This window comes from Gopherus evgoodei, chromosome 5 (assembly GCF_007399415.2).
Source record: "Gopherus evgoodei ecotype Sinaloan lineage chromosome 5, rGopEvg1_v1.p, whole genome shotgun sequence".
In the NCBI taxonomy this organism is placed as follows: domain Eukaryota; kingdom Metazoa; phylum Chordata; order Testudines; family Testudinidae; genus Gopherus; species Gopherus evgoodei.
Window position 1 is genome coordinate 85968028 of NC_044326.1, and position 25305 is coordinate 85993332.

At 39.7% G+C, this 25305-nt stretch overlaps 1 long non-coding RNA gene across 1 annotated transcript; it reads right to left on the reverse strand.

Moving 5' to 3' along the window:
* Positions 1 to 895: 895 nt before the first annotated feature.
* LOC115652344 lies at positions 896 to 20523 on the reverse strand. Its single transcript, XR_004000605.1, has 3 exons — positions 20441 to 20523; positions 16291 to 16295; positions 896 to 906 (listed from the first exon to the last, which is right to left on the reverse strand). It is a non-coding gene; the product is annotated as an uncharacterized LOC115652344 (long non-coding RNA).
* Between the last annotated feature and the right edge of the window lie 4782 nt (positions 20524 to 25305).

The window sequence follows — 25305 nt, forward strand, 5'->3', positions numbered from 1 at the left end:
TATTATAATTTATACAAATATTTATATTTATATTTGCACATAAATAAAATAGCTAATTATATCTGTGTACGGGATTCCAAATGACTGGATTCTCGGAGTGAGTGCAAAGCTATGGTACTTAAAAATAGAAGTTCTTGTACCCAGGCTACCTGTGCCTGCCAGTCTGGATCTAATAAGGAGTGTTTCTCATAGGAGGCACATTGCACCTGTGATCCATGATCTGCACGATATCCAGTTTGTACTGGAGTGTAGTTAAAGGTGTCAGTTTTAACCTGTAGAGCTTTAAATGGCTTGACTATCTGTCTCCTAGTGTGATCCTGTGGCAGGGAATTCATTTGAAGTGCTTGAACTAACTGTCCCCAGATTTTAACTTAAGGGGACAGGCAGAGCATTTTGAAGAGGTCTTTTTTATTGTTTTATTTTATTTCTATAATCAGTTTGCCAAAGTCTGGGTTTTTGGGCCTTCGGACACGTAGCAGCACCCATTTGTTCTGCCAGGATGAGCAACTTTTAATTTCCTTCCTCTCTTCTGGTGTACTCTGGGCAAAGCTATCTGGAGGATGACAACACTGTTTTGTGACGAATTTTGAGGTTTCAAAATTTGTTGCTATTCCACATAGGAACAAAACCCAAAGCCCTTTGAATATTTTCATAAAAATTGAATTTTGTCACAATATCTCTTTTTGGAACAGAATGGTGTGTGTGTGTGTGTGTGTGTGTGTGTGTGTGTGTGTGTGTGTGTGTGTGTGTGTGTGTGTGTGTGTGTGTGTGTGTGTGTGTGTGTAAAAAACATAATAGTCAGGACACTGGCCTGGCTCATGTGAGACCCAGCTTCAAGTTTCTGTCCTGCCTGACTCAGATCACAGTTTTTCATGCCAGGTCACTCTGAATCAAGAAGGGATGTTACTTGAATTTGGGTCTTTGACATCCTGGGCCAATGCTGTAACCACCAGGCAATGGAGCATCAGAGAAAGGTGCTGTCTCTCAACTGAAAAGCTTTGGCTTTGATGAAATGAAGAAGAGGAAAAAAGTCTTTGCAGAAAGGGTGAGGTGGATATTAAGAGATAATCTTGGGCAACTTCACTCTACCCTCCAAATGAAGAAATTAAGCAGCCATATTAGCCAATTAAATATTACTGCTTTCACAAGGCCTGATTCTGCAATCTCTTATCAACATTGAATAGCATTCACATGAGGCCTTAATTGAGTTAAATGAGTAAATACTCATTATACTCATGTAAGTAAATACTACTCAATGTAAGGTTTGCAGAACTGGGCCCAAAGGCAGTTGAAATAGTCATGTATCACTCTGTTTTTCTCAGAGAACCACTGGAGTCCTGTCAGGTAGAGTTCTGTGTGTAGATTCAAAGGAGAATATGGCTGATATTAGGACATGACCTTTAACAGCATCTTCTCTGATTCTGTTCCTTCAAAAAGAAGAGTACTGAGTAGCCTCCTAGAGCTGCGTAGTACTTTCCCTGCTCATGTCCGAGAGAATCATTTCAGTGCTAAAGAGCAGAATGCAGCCGTAATAATTTTTCTGAATACTGCTTGCAGAGCCTAATTCTGTTCCGACGGAAATAACTGGGAGGGAAAAACCCACATATTGGCTTTAATGAGGCAAGATTGGACCCTTAATGGTATCACCGTCACGTAAGCTTTGGGTTTGTTTTTTAGCATTATGCTTTTTAAGTGTTTTTAGTTGCTGCCTGCAGTGTATACAGCTGTGAACTTGGATAATAAATAAGGATCATTTCTATGAAGAAACCTTTGGCAGCATTTTTTGCTTTGCTGAGGTAAGCTGTTAGTCATCTGCCAACAAAGTGTAATCAGCTAGATTTTAAATATTGCCGTGTCTTTCTGGTTTTACTGTATATTTGATTAATCAATAAATATGTGTTCAGTATGTTTTCCAAGCCAAGCAATATTGGTATTGTTGCAAGATGCATTATTAAGAGGAAACTAATGTAAACCAACTAGAGCTACCGTGAAGGGTATTTTTAATTAAAATGTTAAAAATGTTATGGAAAACTGACAGAAGACAAAGTTTCATTATCAAAAATATTATCAAAACATTATAGTGACATGTTGGTACACAGCATTTCCAAGTCTCTTTATTCTTAGGGCCATATACACTGCTGGTGAAAGTGAAAGCAATGGAGCTGAACTCATGGATGCTAAGGATGGATTTGTGCCAAATTCTGGCTTCAGAATCATACAGGCAAACATGGACAAGATTCAGAAGGCAAAATTTAGACTCCTAACTTCATATTTAAGGACCTGCCTGATTTTCAAAAGTGCTCAGTATCTCGTCAAGGAATTTATTTAAATAATAAAATAAATAGAAATATAGATGTACAAGATTATTTTTAGGCTTCTATCCTTTGTTGTGAACTATTTCAGGGCAACAAATACTCATGCCAAGTTTCCTCCCTCAGAAACATCCTAGAACAAAACAAAAAAGGCCTAGAAGGAAGTCATAACTAAATGTGATGTGTGAATGAAAGCACTAAGCAGTATGAAATAGGAGTGGTTTGGATGGATACAATTTGGCCTGGTATGGCTAGAAAACTGTGAAGGTATGTCCTGGCTCACAAACAAGGCAGATAGTAAAGGGTTAAATTAGTTGGTTCTCTTTGACTCATTGATTCAGCCAGAAATATTAAGAGGCTTATGGTGTATCTTAGGTAGGACAGTCACTGGTAAAAGGGCAATGATGCAGCTGCATCTCAAGAAATACTTTCTGATTACAGGGGGAACACAGCAATGGGTATCACCCAGATAATTATCCTGTAAGTTTCCTACTATTTTTCCTGTAATGCATATAAACAGGACGAGGGCATGTACACTTGGAAATGAGTTTTGTGTTCGGTTCTGATTTGAAAAAAAAAAGGTATTTTGATGTGTTTTAATTAACTGCTTTATTTCAGTTCTGTTATCTCACAATTTTTTCGAGTAATATGGACATTTTGTTTCCTTTACACACGTAAAATGGTGCCAGGAGACTCAGTTGGTTTGAGGGTCAGCAATTATGTGGTTATTCAAATTCCTTGCACCTGTAGGTCAGATTTTGTTTGTTTATGTTTTGTATTTCAGACTGAGTGTTCACGAAATACTATGAATTTAAAATATTCAAAAAAAGAATTAAATGAAAACATTAACACTGTTAAGTTTATAATCAGTGTGATGTGGGGGATGAAAAGTAATGTGGAATCCAGCTGTACAGAATGTTGGCATAAGAGCTCTTGACTTACAGCTGTTTCTTTATCCTTTTTTGTTAGTTTAACAGTATATTTTTTTTCCAGAAAACCTTGTTTTGCATGACATATAAATTCAAAAGATTATTTAGTTCTGTGCATCATAATTTTGTGAATTCAAATCCCATTAAAGTCACACAGCATTCGTATGTAGTGGATAGGCTAACTAATAAGTCTCTCCCTACTGTTCCCTCCCTTATTCACTACATACTTTGCATCTTCTGCAGCAGATGAATCACAAGTCTTACAAAAGGGGGCAGGGCAAGGAAAAATGATAAACTGAAACACCGAAATCTGAAAAAATAACTGTTTTTACTTTCCATTTTTATTGCTAAAATGGAAATTTTTGAAAAAGTAGAAAATGTTCACATAAATTTCCAATTTTAAAAAAAGGCATTGTTACAATGAACTCTTTTGTTTGGCTTGGTTTGCTGGTTGGTAGTTTATGATCCTCCCCCCAAACTCACAGGGATACCAAATGAACAATTTTTTAATACTATAAATAAAAGCAATTCCAGCAGTTCTGTTGTTGGCATACACGTTCTGTTGCATAGTTTTAACAATGTTGAGTTCATAAAAGTCTATTGTGCACTTTAATCCTAGGTTGTGGTAGTTTCAAACATTGCTTGATGCCATCAATTCAAGTACCTACTTCAGTTGTTTTAACTCATAGCCCTTTGTTTTGTTCTCATCCAGTGTGTGGGAAGACTATTTGAAGGCAATTTTGGTATGTAGCTCTTGTAGAAAATTTCTAATTTACTCCTTTTGCCTCTGCAATCCTGATATTAAAGTCACTACTTTGGCTACAGTGGAGTGCTCCTGCTTAAGGTGATTTTGCACATCTTGCGAAAGACTAGATTTTTATAGCTGTTTTTAATTTTGGATAAAAATGATAAGTTGGTTTCGTGGTTAAAGAGGTGACTGTAACTGTGGAGACCTGGATGCTATACAGCCCTCTGCCACAGGAGGCTACATTCCCAAAGGGAATTTAGGTTGAGTATTGGAGTGCTTAACTTTTAGATGCCCTGCCGTGAAGTGGAATCCTCAACCCCTTGTCAGGCACCCAGACTCCCTATACCAGGGGTAGGCAACCTATGGCACAGGTGCGGAAGGTGGCACGCGAGCTGATTTTCAGCGGCACTCACACTGCCCAGGTCCTGGCCACCAGTCCAGGAGGCTCTGCATTTTAATTTAATTTTAAATGAAGCTTCTTAAACATTTTAAAAACCTTATTTACCTTACATACAACAATAGTTTAGTTATATATTATAGACTTATAGAGAGAGACCTTCTAAAAATGTTAAAATGTATTACTGGCATGCGAAACCTTAAATTAGAGTGAATAAATGAAGACTCGGCACACCACTGCTGAAAGGTTGCCGAACCCTGCCCTATACAATGTATAGGGAAAGCTCGTCACCTAAAAAAAGTGTTTTGCAGAACCCAGCAAGCTGAGTGGGGAGTCACTTAAGCTAGCCAGTAGGAAATGCCAAAACAAGGGTTAGGACCTATGCCCCACCCTCAAAGGGAGTTAGGCACCTAAATCCAGGCTGAAGGGAGGTATCTCCCTCTGCTCAGGATTCACGCTCATAAAACCTCTCCTGGAGTTATGTGCCTAAGCATGGTCAGTGCTTTCTCCAGAAAAGCAGAGGAGGATCCACCCCTGTGACTCAATACAGAGCAGGGATTTGTACCCAGGTGTTCCTCCTCCTGCTTGAATGCTCTAACCACTTCGGTTTGGGCAAAAGGGTGGTGGCAGTACCACCACCTCCTGCTGTGTTTTGTGCTCAGCCCAATCTAGGATATGTGCTCCAAGGCAGCATCTGAACACATCTACTGGATTATCTACTGGATCAGATATGAGGGGGTGGGGGAAATCCTACTTTATGAATCCTGCCAGGTCTCAGGTGTGAGTTAGGTGCCAAGCTTCTTGACAGTGTCAAGACTGAGGCAGCTTTGCTCATGCCCATCAGCAGAAATTTAGGCACCATGGAGACTTTATCAGTGGAAACTTAGGCCACCTATAGGGTTAGGTGGCTGCTGAGCAAGGGTTTTGTTAATGTCAGTGATATATTGGACTGAGATGCCTTTAGGGGAAGCCCCCTTGTGAATCTGGCCCAGGGTTCCTAGGGACAAATCATTTAAACCAAAATGTAAACAGGTGGCCTGTAATTATGTGTTCCTCATTTTCTGGATGTCCATCTGCAGACGTGCAGAGTCTCAAGTGCAACTGAAGTAAATTGGTGCTGTTCTTTGAACATAAAAAATACTATTAAATACTAATTACTCTGAAAAATTAGGTACTAGGTGTCTCAAGTTAGGCACTCAAAATTAGTGGACATTTAATTTTGGCTTTAATCTCTCCCTGCCTCAGTAATATCACCTCTTAGGGGTGTTGTGAAGATAAATTCATTAATTTTTGCAAAGCACTCAGATACTGTGGTGGGATCACTGTAGAAATCCCACGTGGTAATTAATAATTTTGTATTCAGTGCAGGGTTTTGGTGTTGTGTGGTAAATAAGACCTGAGATCACACAGTGAATGATGACAATAAAAAGAAATATTAAATAGCTAACCATTCAGTGAACATAGTTCATTTTGTAAACTGAATGAGTCCTGTGAAAAAATAGTACCTTAATTCTAGTATTTCACAACTTTTGAGTGCTTGAATTTGCAAATTTAATGTTCTTTTAACTCAGTTTTTAAAAATATATATATATATATATATATATATATATATATATATATATATATATATATATATATATATATATACAGAAATATAGTAAAAGACCATTCTTGCATTACAGATCTCATGGTCTTTAAGACAAGACAGCTGCATGCACCATTTTTTACGTATAGAGGCTTTGCTGCTGTTAGTAGAGAAAATTGAGCACATCAGTAGTATCAGATTACTGCCTGCCTAGCCAATTGCATGCCCATATTTGCATGCACAGTTACATACAATTGCATATGTCAAATGGCATAGTATCAAACAAATCTCTTTGTAAGTGGAAAAATTAGCTGGAAGATATTGAATGCTGCTGACCCCTTCTGGTTGGTCTGCCTAAAAGTTGGGAAGTGATTACTCCCTTTGAAGGGGAATTAAACTATATAAATCAGGTATTTGGGGGCTCATTTTGTTAAGCTTTGTGATCAGAAATAATCTGTGATCTGTACTGCTCTCAATTTATTCTGGCTATCAAAGTGCCCTACAGAGATCACAACATGCTCTGAGATGAAAATGTAAGGGAAGATATCTTCTGATTCTAACTTCTGCCTGCCAATCACCTGTGCAGAAGGAGGGCCCGTTAGTATGGATTACTGGAGCTACACTCATAAAAACCCATTTTACAGGTAGGGGTAAAATTCCCTTTTCATTCAGTACCTTAGTGGATGTAATTAACATTTTTAGTTCTAATTATAGTTTTTGTATCTCAGCCATTATGCTAATGGCATTATTCAGTAGTACGTGAGATTGCATTCATTATCACTGGTGAATTAAACCTTTATTAAAGAAAAATTCCCCCAGGTCTCATTCTGGAGTTAAGTAATTATTCATTTGGTTTTATCCTGGCAATTAGCTTATATACTTTAGCTCTCATTACTGAGTTTCTATACTTCCCTGAATGAGATTAACCCACCATGGTAAATAAATGCCTACCAGCTTCCTGTGGGTTGCTTTTTAAGCACATTTTGTAATAAAAAAAGGACTCGTGAAGCCATGAAAAAGCATTCTGGTTCCCAACAAACAATGCAGTAAAAGAGATGAGATGATGATGGACATTTGGGACTCAAACAGCAACAACAAAAAAGGGATTATGAAGCCTTCCAACAGAGCAGTTAATTTTTATTATTTTTTTATTTATTCAGCTGACCTCTTTGCTGAGTAGGTTGTGGCAGATATTGCAACTGTATATGGTATCTTCTGGGGAACAATATTGTATTAAGTTTATATATTGCTGTGGCCAGAGATTACATGTATCATTGTGTTCTAGTGCAGGAGGGAAGGTTATCACAGCTGCTCCAGGGACCAAAAACCTTGTGTGTATTGGGTGTGGTGGTGATTCAGGTGAATCACCTAGGTTGCAAACACATCCAGAGAGATGCCACCCCTGGGGAGTCTTGCATACACTGGTTCTAACTGAGTTCTCGGAGACAAACAAATAAAGAAAGGGCTTTTGTCATAAAAAGATTGTGTTTAAACTGACTCAGGGCCCTCTCTCTGAACCAGCAAATGGACAGGACCTTCTGTCCAAGGGGGACCCTTAACTCTTGCAGAAGACTTGGAAGGACTTTGACCTACTAGGGCCCCATACACTGGTGGGTGACCTCTGGTAAGCTTTTAGCATGCATACAGGAATTTTTATTGTTTTAATATATTATTTCTATAATGCTTTTACCTTAAGAATAAATGTGCTTGCTCATAAACTGCTACCTGATAACTTTTAACTGCTGGTAGTACTCTGTTCATAGCCTTCAGAGAGAGAAAGCAAAGGACATGGGCTTTAGGCAGACTGTGTTGCTGGGGATATTGCACAGCAACCTGCCTTACTCTGCAGCCTTAAAACCCCTGGTTGGAAGAGAGGGAGATGCCCATCTCCAACAAGAGAGGTGACAGTTGGGGATGGAAATCTCAAGTGAGTACTGTCAAGGAACCACAGAGGAGGAACACAGGTGCAGTTTTCCCTGAAACTGTGACATAGATCAGTATGTTTTATGACTGAGCTATGCAGTGTGCTAGGCCACATTTGCCCAGTGACAGCCTGTAGGCTTACAGACATTTCTTGGATGATCAGTCATACCTCACATTCATTCCACTGAATAACTGTCTATCTAGCTACCTATAAACCCATCCTCCATCATTCTAGTTTCTGAACACCTCACAAACGCTATTGCATTTATCTTCACTATGTCCCTCTGAGGTAGAGAAGTGTAATTATGCCTGTTTGACAAATGGGAAATTGAAGCACACCAAGACTAACTTGCTTACCACAGGTCACACAAGAAAATTGCAATAGAGTCGGAACTGAACTCAGTTCTTCTGAATTCCAATCTATGGTCTTAAACACTGAGAGGAAGAATGTTCTTACATTTGCCATCATTCTTATTTAAAAAACAGTTATTTGTTCCAAAATATGAGTCAAATTAAGTCCTTACTCAATTTAAACTTAGTTTTCACTCTTCTCCCCTTTCCTCCCTTTCCCTGAGATTGATTTCCACATGTAGGGACAATCATCAATTTCTTTCTGTAATTGTAGCAAGAGGTTTTATAATATTTCCAGGCCAAAATATTTTAAAGATCTCTTAAATCTGCCGAGAACTTTGTCTACCCAACCTTCACTCGTGGATAAGATATAATAATAGCACAAGATCAAAATCTGAAGTACTACCTCAGACAAAGCTATAACTCATACACTCATAGACTCATAGACTCATAGGTCAGAAGGGACCAATCTGATCATCTAGTCTGACCTCCTGCACAAGGCAGGCCACAGAACCCCACCCATCCAATTTTATAACAACCCCTATCCGAGGACCGAGTTATTGAAATCCTCAAAATTGGTTTGAAGACCTCAAGCTGCAGAGAAACTACCAGCAAGCGACCCGTGCCCCGTGCAGGGGAAGGCGAAAAACCTCCAGGGCCCCTGCCAATCCGCCCTGGAGGAATATTCCTTCCCGACCCCAAATATGGCGATCAGCTAAACCCTGAGCATGTGGGCAAGAGTCACCAGCCAGCACCCAAGAAGGAATTCTCTGCAGTAACTCAGTTCCCATTCCATCCAACATCTCCCCGCAGACCACTGAGCAGACCTATCTGGTGGTAATCCAAGATCAATTGCCCAAATTAACGATCCTATCATAACATCCCCTCCATATACTTATCAAGCTTTGTCTTAAAGCCAGGAAAGTCTTTTGCCCCCACTACTTCCCTCGGAAGGCTGTTCCAGAACTTCACTCCCCTAATGGTTAGAAACCTTCGTCTAATTTCAAGTCTAAACTTCCTAATATCCAGTTTATACCCATTCGTCCTCGTGCTTACATTAGTACTAAACTTAAATAATTCCTCTCCCTCCCTAACGTTAACCCCCCTGATATATTTATATAGAGCAAGCATATCCCCCCGCAGCCTTCTTTTGGCCAGGCTAAACAAGCCAAGCTCTTTGAGTCTCCTTTCATAAGGCAGTTTTTCCATTCCTCGGATCATCCTTGTAGCCCGTCTCTGAACCTGTTCCAGTTTGAATTCATCCTTCTTGAACATGGGACACCAGAACTGCACACAGTATTCCAGATGGGGTCTCACCAACGCCTTGTATAACGGTACTAACACCTCCTTATCCTTGCAGGAAATACCTCGCCTGATGCATCCCAAAATCGCATTTGCTTTTTTAACAGCCGTATCACATTGGCGACTCGTAGTCATCCTGCTATCAACCAGTACCCCAAGGTCCTTCTCCTCCTCCGTCGCTTCCAACTGATGCGCCCCCAACGTATATCCAAAATTCTTATTATTAATTCCTAAATGCATAACCTTGCACTTTTCACTATTGTATTTCATCCTATTTCTATTACTCCAGTTTACAAGGTGGTTCAGATCTTCCTGAATAGTATCCCTGTCCTTCTCCGTGTTAGCAATACCCCCCAGCTTCGTGTCATCTGCAAACTTTATTAGCACATTCCCACTCTTTGTGCCAAGGTCAGTAATAAAAAGGTTAAATAAGATCGGTCCCAAAACCGATCCTTGAGGGACTCCACTAGTGACCTCCTTCCAGTCTGACAGTTCACCTTTCAATACGACCCTCTGGAGTCTCCCCTTTAACCAGTTCCTTATCCACCTTACAACTTTCATATTCATTCCCATCTTTTCCAATTTGACTAACAGTTCCCCGTGCGGAACCGTGTCGACCGCCTTACTGAAATCTAGGTAAATTATATCTACCGCATTTCCTTTATCTAAGTAATCCGTCATCTTCTCAAAGAAGGAGATCAGATTGGTTTGACACGATCTACCTTTACTAAATCCGTGTTGCAATTCGTCCCAATTACCATTGACCTCTATGTCCTTAACTACTCTCTCCCTTAAAATTTTTTCCAAGACCTTACATACTACAGACGTCAAGCTAACAGGCCTATAATTACCCGGATCACTTTTATTCCCTTTCTTAAAAATAGGAACTACATTAGCAATCCTCCAGTCATACGGCACAACCCCCGAGTTTATCGATTGCTTAAAAATTCTTGCTAACGGGCTCGCAATTTCACGCGCCAGTTCCTTTAATATCCTCGGATGGAGATTGTCCGGGCCCTCCGACTTCGTCCCATCGAGCTGTTCAAGTACGGCCTCTACCTCAGTTGCGGTAATATCCACTTCCATATCCACATTCCCGTTTATCATCCCTCCATCATCGCAAGGTTCCTCACTAGTCTTATTAAAAACTGAGGCAAAATACTTGTTTAGATGTTGGGCCATGCCTAGGTTATCCTTAACCTCCATTCCATCCTCAGTGTATAGCGGCCCCACTTCTTCTTTCTTTGTTTTCTTCTTATTTATGTGGCTGTAGAACCTTTTACTATTGGTTTTGATTCCCTTTGCAAGGTCCAGTTCAATGCGGCTTTTAGCCTTCCTCACTTTATCCCTACATGTTCTGACCTCACCAAGGTAGCTTTCCTTACTGATCCTGCCTTTCTTCCACTCCCTGTAAGCTTTCTGCTTTTGTCTAATCCCCTCTCTGAGTTGCTTGCTCATCCAGTTTGGCCTACAACTCCTGCCCATGGTTTTTTTCCCCTTTCTCGGGATGCAGGCTTCCGACAGTCTCCGCAGCTGCGACTTAAAGTAATTCCAGGCCTCCTCCGCATTTAAATCCACTAATTCCTCCATCCAATCTACTTCCCTAACTAATTTCCTTAACTCTTTAAAATTAGCCCTCGAGAAGTCAAAAACCCTAATCCCAGATCTACATTTGTTTATACTTCCATCTAGTTTGAACTGAATCAGCTCATGATCACTCGAACCAAGGTTGTCCCCTACCACCATTTCTTCTACGAGGTCCTGACTGCTCACCAACACCAAATCTAAAATGGCATCTCCTCTCGTAGGTACTTCAACTACTTGATGAAGAAATCCATCCGCTATCACATCCAGAAAAATCTGACCCCTATTATTCTTGCAAGTACTCGTCCTCCAGTCTATATCCGGGAAGTTGAAGTCCCCCATAATCACACATTTCCCCTTTGTGTTTACTTCATTAAAGACATTAAAGAGGTCTCTATCCATATCCCAATCAGATCCCGGCGGTCTGTAGCACACGCCAAGCACTATCTCAGGGGAAGCTCTAGTTGCTTTTTCACCCAGTGTGATTTTTGCCCAGACAGACTCTGTCTTATCCATTCCATCGCTTCTTATTTCGCTACAGTTAATTTCATCATTGATGTACAAGGCTACTCCACCACCTTTGCCTTTCTTCCTGTCTTTTCTAAACAGCATATAGCCTTCAATACCCGTGCTCCAGTCATGAGTACTATTCCACCAGGTTTCAGTTATCCCTATAATATCCGGTTTCACTTCCTGCACCAGTAACTCCAGTTCCTCCATCTTGTTACCTAGGCTCCTCGCATTAGTGTACAGACCTTTTAATTTTCGGTGTTTGGCGTCAGTGACATTCTTTCCCCCGTCGTGCAGAGACCTTTTACCACCAGCATCACCCGTTACTCTGGTTTCTACTCCACTATTCCTCCTTGGATCAAATCTTGGGACCGCAAGGGTATCCCCTCTCACTTTGTTTACTTTCCTCTCCAGGTTATATGGGAGTTTTGTCTCAAGAAAGACTTCAGATCTTGACCTTGAACAACTACCGGTATGCAAAATACAGACATAGCCTCCTTTATGCTATGAATACAGTCAATTTGCACAGATAGGCAAACCTGAGTATAAATTTATGTTTGATAAGCATCATTTAATATCTCTGTTCCCTATTCTGGCAATATCTACGATATACCCAGAGGATCTAAGAATCATCTCAAACAGCAGCACTTTCTAGTCCAAATGCAAGTTACATTTTGTTGCCTTAACCTTCAGTTGCAAACACACAGACCACAGCCAACATAAAATAAACAAATGGAAAATAATTAAAAAAAATCTCCTTCCCATTGGAGAGAAGAAGACCCAGGGGACAAATGCTAGCCACATCATTTAATGAACTCCTGGAAGGCACCTAGATAGTTTCTTGATACAGGAGGTCTAAGAAGCTGAATATTAGTATAGAATTCAATGTCATTAATAAATCTTAGAATAAATTATATGCAGAGTTATAGGCCACTAAAATAAAATGGAGAGTACTGCAGGAAATAGGCTACCTTAAAGAGTTAAGAGATTGCTTAGTCAATATTCATAAAGTGTTTTGAAACGTATTGTGCTACAGCTCATCATTATAATGGATTTGGATTGTGTACAGTAAGACTTGCATAGCATTCATTTCAATACAAATGTGTTTTATAAATTAATACATATATCCAGGTCTCTCTTAGGGTATAAAGTAGACACACAATAGAATCAGTATCGTAGCAGTGTTGAATACTTTGATCTGGAAGACTTGGGTTCAGTTCCAATCTCTCACTCCTTAGGTAGTAAACAGAGCACTATAGAAAAAATGTGCTCAGTCCTGGCAAGAGAATAAGGTAGTGCTTTTATGATGACCCCTTTTGACCATTGAAGAAGCAGTGTGTGTCTGGCCTGAAGGATGATGATGGTAGTTTTAAAGTGGAATTCGTCTCTGAAATGTCATTCTATAAAAGTGTATCGAGGGGGCTTCTGTGTTTAAAGAATATCAATTACTTCTTATCAATATTCTCAGTTTACATGTAAAAAGATTTTTTTTCTACCAGCACAACAAATTCTGTGGCTCTTCAAAATCAAGCTGAATGTTTTCCTTCTCATGCATTATCAGTAATAATAAAGATCCTCCAGGCCAAATTCTTCCCTCAGTAATACTTATACAACTCAGCTACTCTCTGTGGCATGATTGCATTGTGGTGCCAGGCTGCCATTGGATGGAGCTTAGTGGACTATTATTATTATGGCAAAAGTTTAATATCATTCTCACATTTTAAACAGCACACTGGTCTGGGAGCGTAACAGCAACATGAAACCTACTAGACTAGTAGTTTGCTGGCAAAAATGTGACTCAAAGCCAGCTAGCTTCTTGATTTGAGATGTGCAAATACTTCACCTTTATGTCCAAGGAAAATGGTCATTACATTAAAGCAAATAAATGAAGCAAAATTCTACTGGAGTTGAGAGCAGCACAGTACTATGCCTTTACTAGCTCTGCAACCCTACCTTCTACTGTAGATGCTTACAGTCTAATCATATCTATAGTGTCTCATTTAAACAAGCACGAGGAACAAGCAGCTTTGTTCTCTTAAGGGATGAAATCGGAGGGTCCAGATAATCTTCATCCAAAAATATTAAAGGAACTGGCACATGAAATTGCAAGCCCATTAGCAAGAATTTTTAATGAATCAGTAAATTCAGGGGTTGTACTGTACTACTGGAGAATTGCTAACATAGTTCCTATTTTTAAGAAAGGGAAAAAAGTGATCCAAGTCACTATAGGCCTGTTAGTTTAACATCTGTAGTATGCAAGGTTTTGGAAAAAATTTTGAAGGAGAAAGTAGTTAAGGACATTGAGGTCAATGGTAATTGGAACAAAATACAACATGGTTTTTACAAAAGGTAGATCATGCCAAACCAACCTGATCTCCTTCTTTGAGAAGATAACAGATTTTTTAGACAAAGGAAATGCAGTGGATCTAATTTACCTCGATTTCAGTCAGGCATTTGATATGGTTCCACATGGGGAATTATTAGTTAAATTGGAAAAGATGGGGATCAATATGAAAACTGAAAGGTGGATAAGGAACTGGTTAAAGGGGAGACTACAACGGGTCATACTGAAAGGTGAACTGTCAGGCTGTTATTAGTGCAGTTCCTCGGGGATTGGTTTGGGGACCAATCTTGTTTAATCTTTTTATTACTGACCTCGGCACAAAAAGTGGGAATGTGCTAATAAAGTTTGTGGATGACACAAAACTGGGAGGTATTGCTAATGCAGAGAAGGACCGGGATATCATACAGGAAGATCTGGATGACCTTGTAAACTGGAGTAATAGTAATAGGATGAAATTTAATAATGAAAAGTGCAAGGTCATGCATTTAGGGATTAATAACAAGAATTTTGGTTATAAATTGGGGACACATCAGTTGGAAGTAACAGAGGAGGAGGACCTTGGAGTATTGGTTGATCACAGGATGACTATGAACCACCAAGATGATATGGCCGTTAAAAAAGCTAATGCCGTTTTAGGATGCATCAGGCGAGGTATTTCCAGTAAAGATAAGGAGGTGTTAGTACCATTATACAAAGCACTGGTGAGACCTCATCTGGAATACTGTGTGCAGTTCTCATCTCCCATGTTTAAGAAGGATGAATTCAAACTGAAACTGGAACAGGTACAGAGAAGGGCTAGTAGGATGATCCAAGGGATGGAAAACCTGTCTTATGAAAGGAGACTCAAAGAGCTTGGCTTGTTTAGCCTAACCGCAAGAAGGCTGAGAGGAGATATGATTGCTCTTTATAAATATATCAGAGGGATAAATATCAGGGAGGGAGAGGAATTATTTAAGTTTAGTACCAATGTGAACACGAGAACAAATGGATATAAACTGGCCACTAGGAAGTTTAGACTTGAAATTGGATGAAGGTTTCTAACAATTAGAGGAGTAAAGTTCTGGAACAGCCTTCCAAGGGGAGTAGTGGGGGCAAAAGACATATCTGGCTTCAAGACTAAGCTTGATAAGTTTATGGAGGGGATGGTGTGATGGGATAGCCTAATTTTGGCAATTAATTGATCTTTGATTATTAGCAGATAAATAGGTCTGTGATGGGATGTTAGATGGGGTGGGATCTGAGTAACTACAGAGATTTCTTTCCTGGGTGGTGGCTGGTGAGTCTTGCCCACATGCTCAGTGTTTAACTGATTGCCATATTTGGGGTCTGGAAGGAATTTCCCTTCAGGGAAGATTGGCAGAGGCCCTGGAGGTCTTTCGCCTTCCTCTGCAGCATGGGTCACAGGTCACTTGCTGGAGTATTCTCTGCACCTTGAGGTCTTCAAACCATGATTTGAGAATGTCAGTAACTCAGACATAGGTTAGGGGTTTGTTACAGGAGTGAGTGGGTGAGATCCTGTGGCCTGCATTGTGCAGGAGGTCAGACTAGATGACCATAATGGTTCCTTCTGACCTTAAGTCTATGAGTAACACCGCAGTTCTGTTGAGCAATAAAGGACTTAAAATCTCTGAGGGCAATACACAACAGCAATGATAAATGTGATGACAAACTGGAACAGCATGACATATCTTTACCAGAGACACTGGGATCTCTGTTTGGAGGTTCTTCCATTGTAGTGTTGTCCTAGGAGGGTCTGTTTGCCTTGAGGAAAGTTTTCACTCTGTTTCTTCATTAAAAAAGGAGTAAAAGAATTTATCTATAGATTCCCTTTTCAAAAATTATTCATCTCATCTGCTGTGTGCTGTTGTCCCATTCCCATTACTCTTGTGCTAAGTTCACAAAATAAAGGAAAACACGTTAATCATTTTGATGCCTCCCTACATTTACTAGTCCTGAAGGTCCTGATGTTCTAAGCTGTTGCAAATATCAATAATTTCTCGAGACAGGTTTCTGCTTAGACATGGTTACTGAACCAGAGTACCTTCTTTCATCTAGATATTCCAGAATATGCCTACATGTCAAACACCACAAGGTCCTTAGGATTCCTGTGATTCCAAAGGTTTTTTAGAAATAATCTAGGAAGTTGGTCCTCATCTTGAAGTTACTGGTGGTCACTTTGAATTAGGTTCTAGATTCTGCAGAGTACTGAACCTTTCTTGTTCTATTCACAGTTCAGACATTAAATAGTCAGTATTTGCCAACCTTTAACACTGAGATCCTAGATATGAATATCTGCGATTACCACAGTTTCTCCTATACCAGTGTCATAACAATTGACAAATATTGACTTTTAATGGTGACCATTATTGTATATTTTCTAAAACTAGCAAATCTATTTAATGTCTGTCTTGAGTTTAGAGTTTACTATAGTGTCCATCCCTGTAATCTATGATTCACTATGTTTTAAAAAGTAATATCCTGAACTGCAATAACACCAGTCCGAAAAGTATCAGATCTTGGAGGGACTTTCAAAAAAATGGTTAGCATTGTACTTTTTATAAAGCTAAATATAGCTTGGGATTTCGGCAGACATTTGAGATACTAAGATAAAGCTAAGGATTCTTGGTGCAAGGAGTGCTCAGTAGGTGGAGGGGATCAGGGAATAGGTGTTTTTGGGTGCTATCTATTTTTTTTCCAGATTACTCTAAATGGGATTGTTATTGGCAGGATACTATCCCATTCATGAATATCTTTGAATGATATTTGGATCCAGTTGCAATACCACTATGGGTAGATCTACACTGCAGCTGGGAGCATGTTTCCCAAAGAGAATAGACCGACATGCTTGAGCTAGCAATGACAGTGCTAAAAATCACAGTGGAGCTGTGACAGCATGGGCAGCACCTTGGGCTGTACACCTGAGTACATACCTGCCCAGAACCCCTGTGTACATACTCGGGCAGCTAGCCTAAACCACCACCGCTGCTACCCCATCTACACTGCTATTTTTACTATGTTAGCTAGTATGTCTGCCTGCACTGGGAAGCACATTTCCAGCTACACTGTAGACATACCCCAACAAATTCTGTTTGCTTTTATATAGCGTCTAGGGATGGATTTCCTGAAGAAGAAAAGAAAAAAAATAGCACCCTCTAGGTAAGATTAGACATCCACTTGGTTGATCTACAGATTAAATGAAACTTTGGACCACATAGAACCAGAGATGGAAGACAGGCTATTAAAATGACTTCCTACAAACAAATGGAAATTATTATGAAATGGTTTGAGTCAAGATGTCTACTTTCTGTAGCTTCTACAACTGACCATAAACATTTTGACTGAAAAAAAGTTTTGGGATTTGGTCAAAAATCAAATTGTCAACAAATTGTTTAATCAGAAACTCAAAATATGAACTTTTTTTACCTTACACAGTAAAACTACATTATTGTTGATTTGTCATTTTAATGGCTGCTTTTCCATCTTTTGAACGTCTCCTCCTGGACTTGATTACAAATGGTCCAAGGTTTCATATTACCTCGTTATGGAGCCAAGATCTAAAGTCAAGAGCCACAGTTGACCAGGAAGCTTCCACTCTTTTCTTCCTTTTTTTTTTTCCTGCTGCAGGGATGAGATTTCTCTTTTCTTCAGTGGTTAGACCTTTTTACTAAAGAAGTCAGATGCTGCAGTCACGTCTGAAATTTTAACTATAGTAGAGGTGTCACACTCAACTTTTCTGTTGCTAATGAGTTACTGTTTTGATGGACATAGACTCAATTACTATTCTTTTCTCTTTAGGGTTTCCTCTGTTGAATGTCTAATATAACTAAAGAAGAAAGGGGGAAAGGTACAGCACACATATCAATGAGCTTCCCAATTTTATTTTTTGGTAAAAGTTCCTAATGCCAGATACTAAGCTACTGTAAACCAGCACAGCTCTATTGAAGTTAATGGAGTGCTCTAATTTTACACCAGCTGAGGAAATGGACCCTGAGTTTCTAATATAGAATATTATTTTTACATATTTTAAAAATTACTACTTTATTCTTTTAACAGAAGAGCTTGGTTTCATGTGATATCTTCCATTCTCAAAGTATCTCAAATGCTTTATGAAGCAATGATTATGTGTTACCAGCAGTGTAAACAAATAGGTGGCAATGAGCAGCCATTATGTACTCAGAAATACCTTTGAACAGTAGGGGTGAAATCCTGGCTCTATTGAGGCAAATGGCAAAATTCTCATTCCCTTCAATAAGGACATGCTGTCAAATCAGAAGAATCTTTTTCTGAGACAGTTATTTCGGACACTGAAGTTATCCCCTTTTTTCTTTGACTTGTGTGTGCGTGCCATAAAATGTGTAAATCCTACTAGTGCAATCACTATGGATGATGAGAAACTGAACTGATAACTCTTCTGAAGGAGTAAACCTTGAAAGGTCTATCCCAGGTTTTGGGATCCTTGAACTTAATTCAGATCTCAAAGACCTGAACCAATATATTTGTATCCCACAGAAAATACATCCATACCCTTTTGGCACCAAAACTCTGATAGGTAAAACTCCAGTATTCTTCCTTAAAGATGGACATGCACTAGGAAATTTAACTGTAGATCACTTGTTATTCAGCCATCACAATTGTATCACCAATTGTTCCCACAGCCCTTGGGGATTAAGAGTAAGGTTTCCATGGTAATCTTAGATTTTGTAAATGTTACATTTACTCCCTAAATGGATGGTAAATAGTTTAAATAAATAAATGACCAACTGGCTGCTAGTCAAAAATATACTTGATTGGTAAAAGAAATAGAAATATACCTCTGGTATAAAAATAGATTAGTCTGTTGAGCCATAATAAATTCAAAATCTGCAGAATCATGACCCTACTGATCATCAGTGTTAACAAAAGCTTGCTCCTTAATTATCTGATTGCATTCAGCTGCTGTTTCCCTCCTAAACTTAATTATAGTCCTAATAACAGCTGTGCTGCCATTGTTTGTTGTAATTCATTTTAAAGTAGTTTGATTGGGTGTCATTGGTCTTCTTGACTAAATGTGCAAGGTTCAAAGTATCCACGGCCACTAATAGCCCTCATCTCATCCCAGGATTATACTAATTATTTATATAATTATATGTTATACATTACACATAATTATTATTTCTAAATGATAGTTCTACACCAAAAAAGATGTTAAATAAAAACTATATATAGTTTTTTTGTTTCTCTCTATATAAAACTTTTCTGATAAACTCCATTTCCATATTAGCCAACAACTGCAATATCCTTCCATTACACTAAAAGATTTTCATATTGTTCCCATTTCTGTTGCCTTCCATTGGTATCCTTTTGTCTGTTGATCATTCTGTGCATCTGTGGCTGTAATGGGTGCCCTGTGCAAGTGCCTTTAGAGGAACGAGAATGTCCTTTATGTCCTTCAGGTTTTGTTGTGCTACTAGTAAACCATGTGACAGGCCATACTTTGATGATTTAATGTGGCTGGGAGGGACCCCTGACCCCTGCTCCATGGGGAACTCTGGGGGATCCTCTGCTGTCTTGTAGGGCTGGGAGCTGGGGTGGGGTCTCCCTACTGCTGGCAGGGGCTGGGCTACTGCGGGACCCCAATGTCATGTAGGTTGCAGAAAGTCATGGAATCCATTACTTCCATGCCCTCTATGACATACTCATAGCCCTATATGTGATCAGATATTTAAATACTGCACCATAATGCTTATGAACAAGAGGGCCAAATTAAAGTTTCATAGGGAACCTTAATTCTGGACTTTTTGAACCTTTAGGTGTTTGAATTTGCAACTTTAGTAATGTTCATTTAACCCAGCTCTTTTTGGGTGTGCAATATTTTATAAAGTTTGATGGTCACTAGTTTAGGAAGACAATCCAGGAAGTTTTTGGAAAGAGTAGGGGATAATTTCCTGTTGCAAGTGCTGGAGGAACCAACTAGAGGCAAAGCTCTTCTTGACCTGCTGCTCACAAACAGAGAAGAATTAGTAGGGGAAGCAAAAGTGGATGGGAACCTGGGAGGCAGTGACCATGAGATGGTCGAGTTCAGGATCCTGATAAAAGGAAGAAGAGCAGCAGAATATGGACCCTGGACTTCAGAAAAGCAGACTTTGACTCCCTCAGTTAATTGATGGGCAGGATCCCCTGGGAGAATAACATGAGGGGGAAAGGAGTCCAGGAAAGCTGGCTGTATTTTAAAGAATCCTTACTGAGGTTGCAGGAACAAACCATTCCGACGAGTAGAAAAAATTAGTAAATATGGCAGGCGACCAGCTTGGTTTAACAGTGAAATCCTTGCTGATCTTAAACACAAAAGAGAAGCTTACAAGAAGTGGAAGCTTGGACAAATGACCAGGGAAGAGTATAAAAATATTGCTCAGGCATGCAGGAGTGAAATCAGGAAGTCCAAAATCACAATTGGAGTTGCAGCTAGCTAGAGTAACAAGAAGGGTTTCTACAGGTATGTTAGCAACAAGGAGGAGGTCAGGAAAAGTGTGGGGCCCTTACTGAGTGGGGAGAGGCAACCTAGTGACAAAAGATGTGGAAAAAGCTAATGTACTCAATGCTTTTTTTGTCTGTCTTCACAAACAAGGTCAGCACCCAGACTGCTGCACTGGGCAGTACAGTATGGGGATAAGGTGACCAGCTCTCTGTGGAGAAAGAAGCGGTTCAGGATTATGTAGAAAAGCTGGACAAGCACAAGTTTACAGGCCGGATGCACTGCATCCAAGGGTGCTAAAGGAGTTGGCTGATGTGATTGCAGAGCCATTGACCACTATCTTCGAAAACTCATGGCAATTGGGGGATGTCCTGGTTGACTGGAAAAAAGCTATTGTCATGCCTATTTTTAAAAAAGAGAAGGAGGAGGATCCAGGGAACTACAGGCCATTCAGCCTCACCACAGTCCCTGGAAAAATCATGAAGCAGGTCCTCGAAGAATCAATTTTGAAACATTTCAAGGAGAGGAAAGTGATCAGGAACAGTCAGCATGGATTCACCAAGGGCAAGTCATGCCTGACTAACTTGATTGCTTTCTACAATGAGATAACTGGCTCTGTGGATGAGGGGAAAGCAGTGGATGTGTTATTCCTTGACTTTAGCAAAGCTTTTGATAGGGTCTTCTACAGTATTCTTGCCAGCAAGTTAAAGAAGTATGAGCTGGATGAATGGACTATAAGGTGGATAAAAAGCTGGCTAGGTCATCGGGCTTAATGGGTATTGATCAATGGCTCTATCTCTAGTTGGCAGCCAGCATTAAGTGAAGTGCCCCAAGGTTCAGTCCTGGGGCCAGTTTTGTTCAATATCTTCATTAATGATCTGGAGGATGGCGTGGATTGCACCCTCAGCAAGTTTGCAGATGACACTAAACTGGGAGGAGTGGTAGATACTCTGAAGGGTAGGGATAGGATACAGAGGGACCTAGACAAATTAGAGGATTGGGCCAAAATAAATCGGATGAGGTTTAACGAGGACAAGTGCAGAGTCCTGCACTTAGGACGGAAGAATCCCATCACTGCTACAGACTAGGGACCGAGTGGCTAGGCAGCAGTTCTGCAGAAAAGGACCTAGAGATTACAGTGGACGAGAAGCTGGATATGAGTTGACAGTGTGCCCTGGTTGCCAAGAAGGCTAATGGCATTTTGGGTTGTATAAGTAGGAGCATTGCCAGCAGATTGAGGGACATGATCATTCCCCTCTGGAGTACTGTGTCCAGTTTTGGGCTGCACACTACAAGAAGGATGTGGAAACATTGGAAAGAGTCCAGTGGAGGGCAACAAAAACTATTAGGGGGCTGGAGCACATGACTTATAGGGAGAGACTGAGGGAACTGGGATTATTTAGTCTGCAGAAGAGAAGAATGAGGAGGAATTTGATAGCTGCTTACAACTACCTGAAAGGGGGTTCCAAAGAGGATGGATCTAGACTGTTCTCAGTGGTACCAGATGACAGAACAAGGAGTAATGGTCTCAAGTTGCAGTGGGGGAGGTTTAGGTTGGATATTAGGGAAAACTTTTTCACTAGGAGGGTGGTGAAGCACTGGAATGGGTTACCTAGGGAGGTGGTGGAATCTCCTTCCTTTGAGGTTTTTAAGGCCCAACTTGACAAAGCCCTGGCTGGGATGATTTAGCTGGGAATTGGTCTGCTTTGAGCAGGGGGCTGGACTAGAGCAGGAGTACTAGTGGCACCTCTGAGACTAGAGCAGGAGTACTTGTGGCACCTTGGAGACTAACAAATTTATTTCAGCATAAGCTTTTGTGGGCTACAGCCCACTTCTTCGGATGCATAGAATGGAACACACAGAAAGAAGATATTTATACATACAGAAACCATGAAAAGGTGGAAGTAGCCATGCCAACTGTAAGAGGCCAATCTTCTTCCATTGACTAGTATACTATAAAACAGTCATTGTGGTGGTCTATGTTTAATGCATAAGAATAGCCATAGTGGGCAGACCAATGGTACATGTATCCCAGTATCTGTCTCTGACAATGACCAGTGCCAGATGCTTCAGCGGAAATGAACAGAATAGGACAATTATCAAGCAATCCATCTCCTGTCGTCCAGTCTCAGCTTCTGGCAGTTGGAGAGTTAGAAACACCCAGAGCATGGAATTAGATCCCTGACCATCTTGAATAAGAATCGTTGATAGATAAGTTCATGGAGGACAGGTTTAGTTCTTTTTTGAACCCAGTTATACCTTTGGTCTTCACAACATCCAATGGCAATGAGTTCAACAGATTGACTGTGCATTGTGTGAAGTGATTCCTGACATTTCTTTAAAACCTGCTGCCTCTTAATTGCATTGGGTGACCCCTAGTTCTTAAGTTATATGAAAGGGTAAATAACACTTCTCTGTTCACTTTCTTCATGATTTGATAGACCTCTATCATATCCCCAATTACTCATCTCTTTTCTAAGATGAATGGTCCCAGTCTTTTTAGTTTCTCTGCAGATAGAAGCTGTTCCATACCACTAATCATTTTTGTTGCCCTTTTCTGTATTTTTCCCCATTCTAATATCTCTTTCTTGAGATGGCGTGAACGGAACTGAGTGCAGCATTCCAAGTGTGGACATACCATGGGTTTATATAGCGGCATCATTATATTTTCTTTTTATTATCTATCCCTTTCTCAATGGCTCCTAACATTCTGTTAGATTTTTTGATTGCTGCTATGCATTGAAAAGAAGTTTTCTCTGAAGTATTTACGATGACTCCAAGATCTCTTTCTTGAGTGATAATAGCTAATTTAGATCGCATGATTTTGTTTGTGTAGTTGGGATTATGTTTTCCAAAGTGCATTACTTTGCACTCATCAAAATTGAATTTCATCTGTCATTTTGTTACCCAGTCACCCAGTTTAGTAAGATCCCTTTTTACTCTTCACAATCAGCTTTGAACGTATATATCTTGAGTAATTTTGTATCATCTGCAAATTTTGCCACCTCATTGTTCAGCTGTTTTTCCAGATCATTTATGAATATGTTGAACAGCAATAGTCCCAGTACAGATTGTTGGGAGACCCTGCTATTTACCTCACTCCATTGTGAAAACTGACCATTTATTCCTCCCTTTTGTTTCTTATCTTTTTAACCAGTTATTGATCCATGAGAGGATGTTTCTCTTATGCCAGAACTGCTTACTTTGCTAAAGAGCCCTTGGTTTAGGACCTTGTCAAATCTTTCTGAAAGATGAAGCAGCTGTATCAGTTGGATCACCCTTGTGCACAAGGACCCTCAAAGAATTCTAATAGATTAGTGAGGCATGACTTCTCTTTGCAAAAGTCTTGACTCTTTCCCAACATATTGTGTTTATCCATATGTCTGATAATTTTGTTCTAAATTCAACCAATTTCCTGGTACTGAAGTTAGTACTTCTGGCCTGTAATTGCCACAATCATCTGTGGAGCCTTTTTTAAAAATTGACATTACTTTAGGTGCCCTCCAATAGGTTACATATCACAGTTAGTAGCTCTTCAGTTTTATATTTGAGTTCCTTCAGAACTCTTGAGTGAATACCATATGCTGCTAGTGCTTATTACGATTTAATTTATCAATTTATTCCAAAACCTCCTCTATTGACACATCAAACTGGAACAGTTCCTCAGATTTGTCACCTAAAAAGAATGACTCGGGCTTGGGGATATTGTCCATATCCTTTGCAATGAAGACTGATGCCAATAATTTATTTAGCTTCTCTGTAAGAGCCTTGTCTTCCTTGTGTGCTCCTTTAGCACCTCAATCATCCAGGGACCCCACTGATTGCTTGGCAGGTTTCCTGCATCTGATGTACTTAAAATATTTTTTTGCTGTTAGTTTTTGTGTCCTTAGCTAATTGCTCTTCAACTTCTTCTTGGCCAGAAGAATTATTATACTTGCCAGAGTTTATGCTTCTTTCTATTTTCTTCACTAGGATTTGGCTTCCAGGTTTTACAGGATGCCTTTGGCTCTGTCTCATTTACTCTGGTGTTTAGACACGGTGGAATTTTGGTCCTCTTACTGTTTTTTTTTTTAATTTATTGGGGTATTCATTTAGTTTGAGCCTTTATTATGGTGTTTTTAAATAGTTTCCATGCAGTTTACAGTACTGTCACACTTGTCACTGTTCCTTTTAATTTCTGTTTAACTGGCTTCCTCATTTCTGTGTAGTTCCTTCTTTTGAAGTTAACTGCAACTGGGGTGAGTTATTTTGGCATTTCTCCCCTTCAAATATGTTAAATTTAATGATATTGTGGTTGCTCTTACCAATGGGTCAGCTATATTTAGCTCTTGCACTAAATGCTGTGTGCCACTTAGGACTATATCACGAATTGCCTCTCCACTTGTGGGTTCCAGCACAAGTTACTCCAAGAAGCAGTCATTTAATGTGTCTAGAAATGTTATCTATGCATCCATTTATTTCTGAGGTGACATACCCAGTCAATATGAGGATAGTTGAAATCCCCCAGTATTATTTCTTTTTTATGGCCTTTGTAGTTTCTCTACAAGTAGTTGGGTAGTATTTTCCTACTACTGTTGTCCTATTGATCAAGAATGTAATTTCTATCCAGAGATATTCTATGGTACAGTTTGATTCAATTAAGACTTCTATTTTATTTGACTCTATGCTTTCTTTTACATATAGTTGCATTCCCCCACTAGTGCGACCTACTCGGACATTCCTAGTACTTCTCTCTGATTCCATATAATGTTGGCTCTGTTTACAAATTATAAATATGTGAGTAAATGAGAGCAGAATTTGTCCCAGACTATGCAGTACCGTGGAGATGATTATTGTGAAACAAAAAATATATTGAATAAACACAGCTGA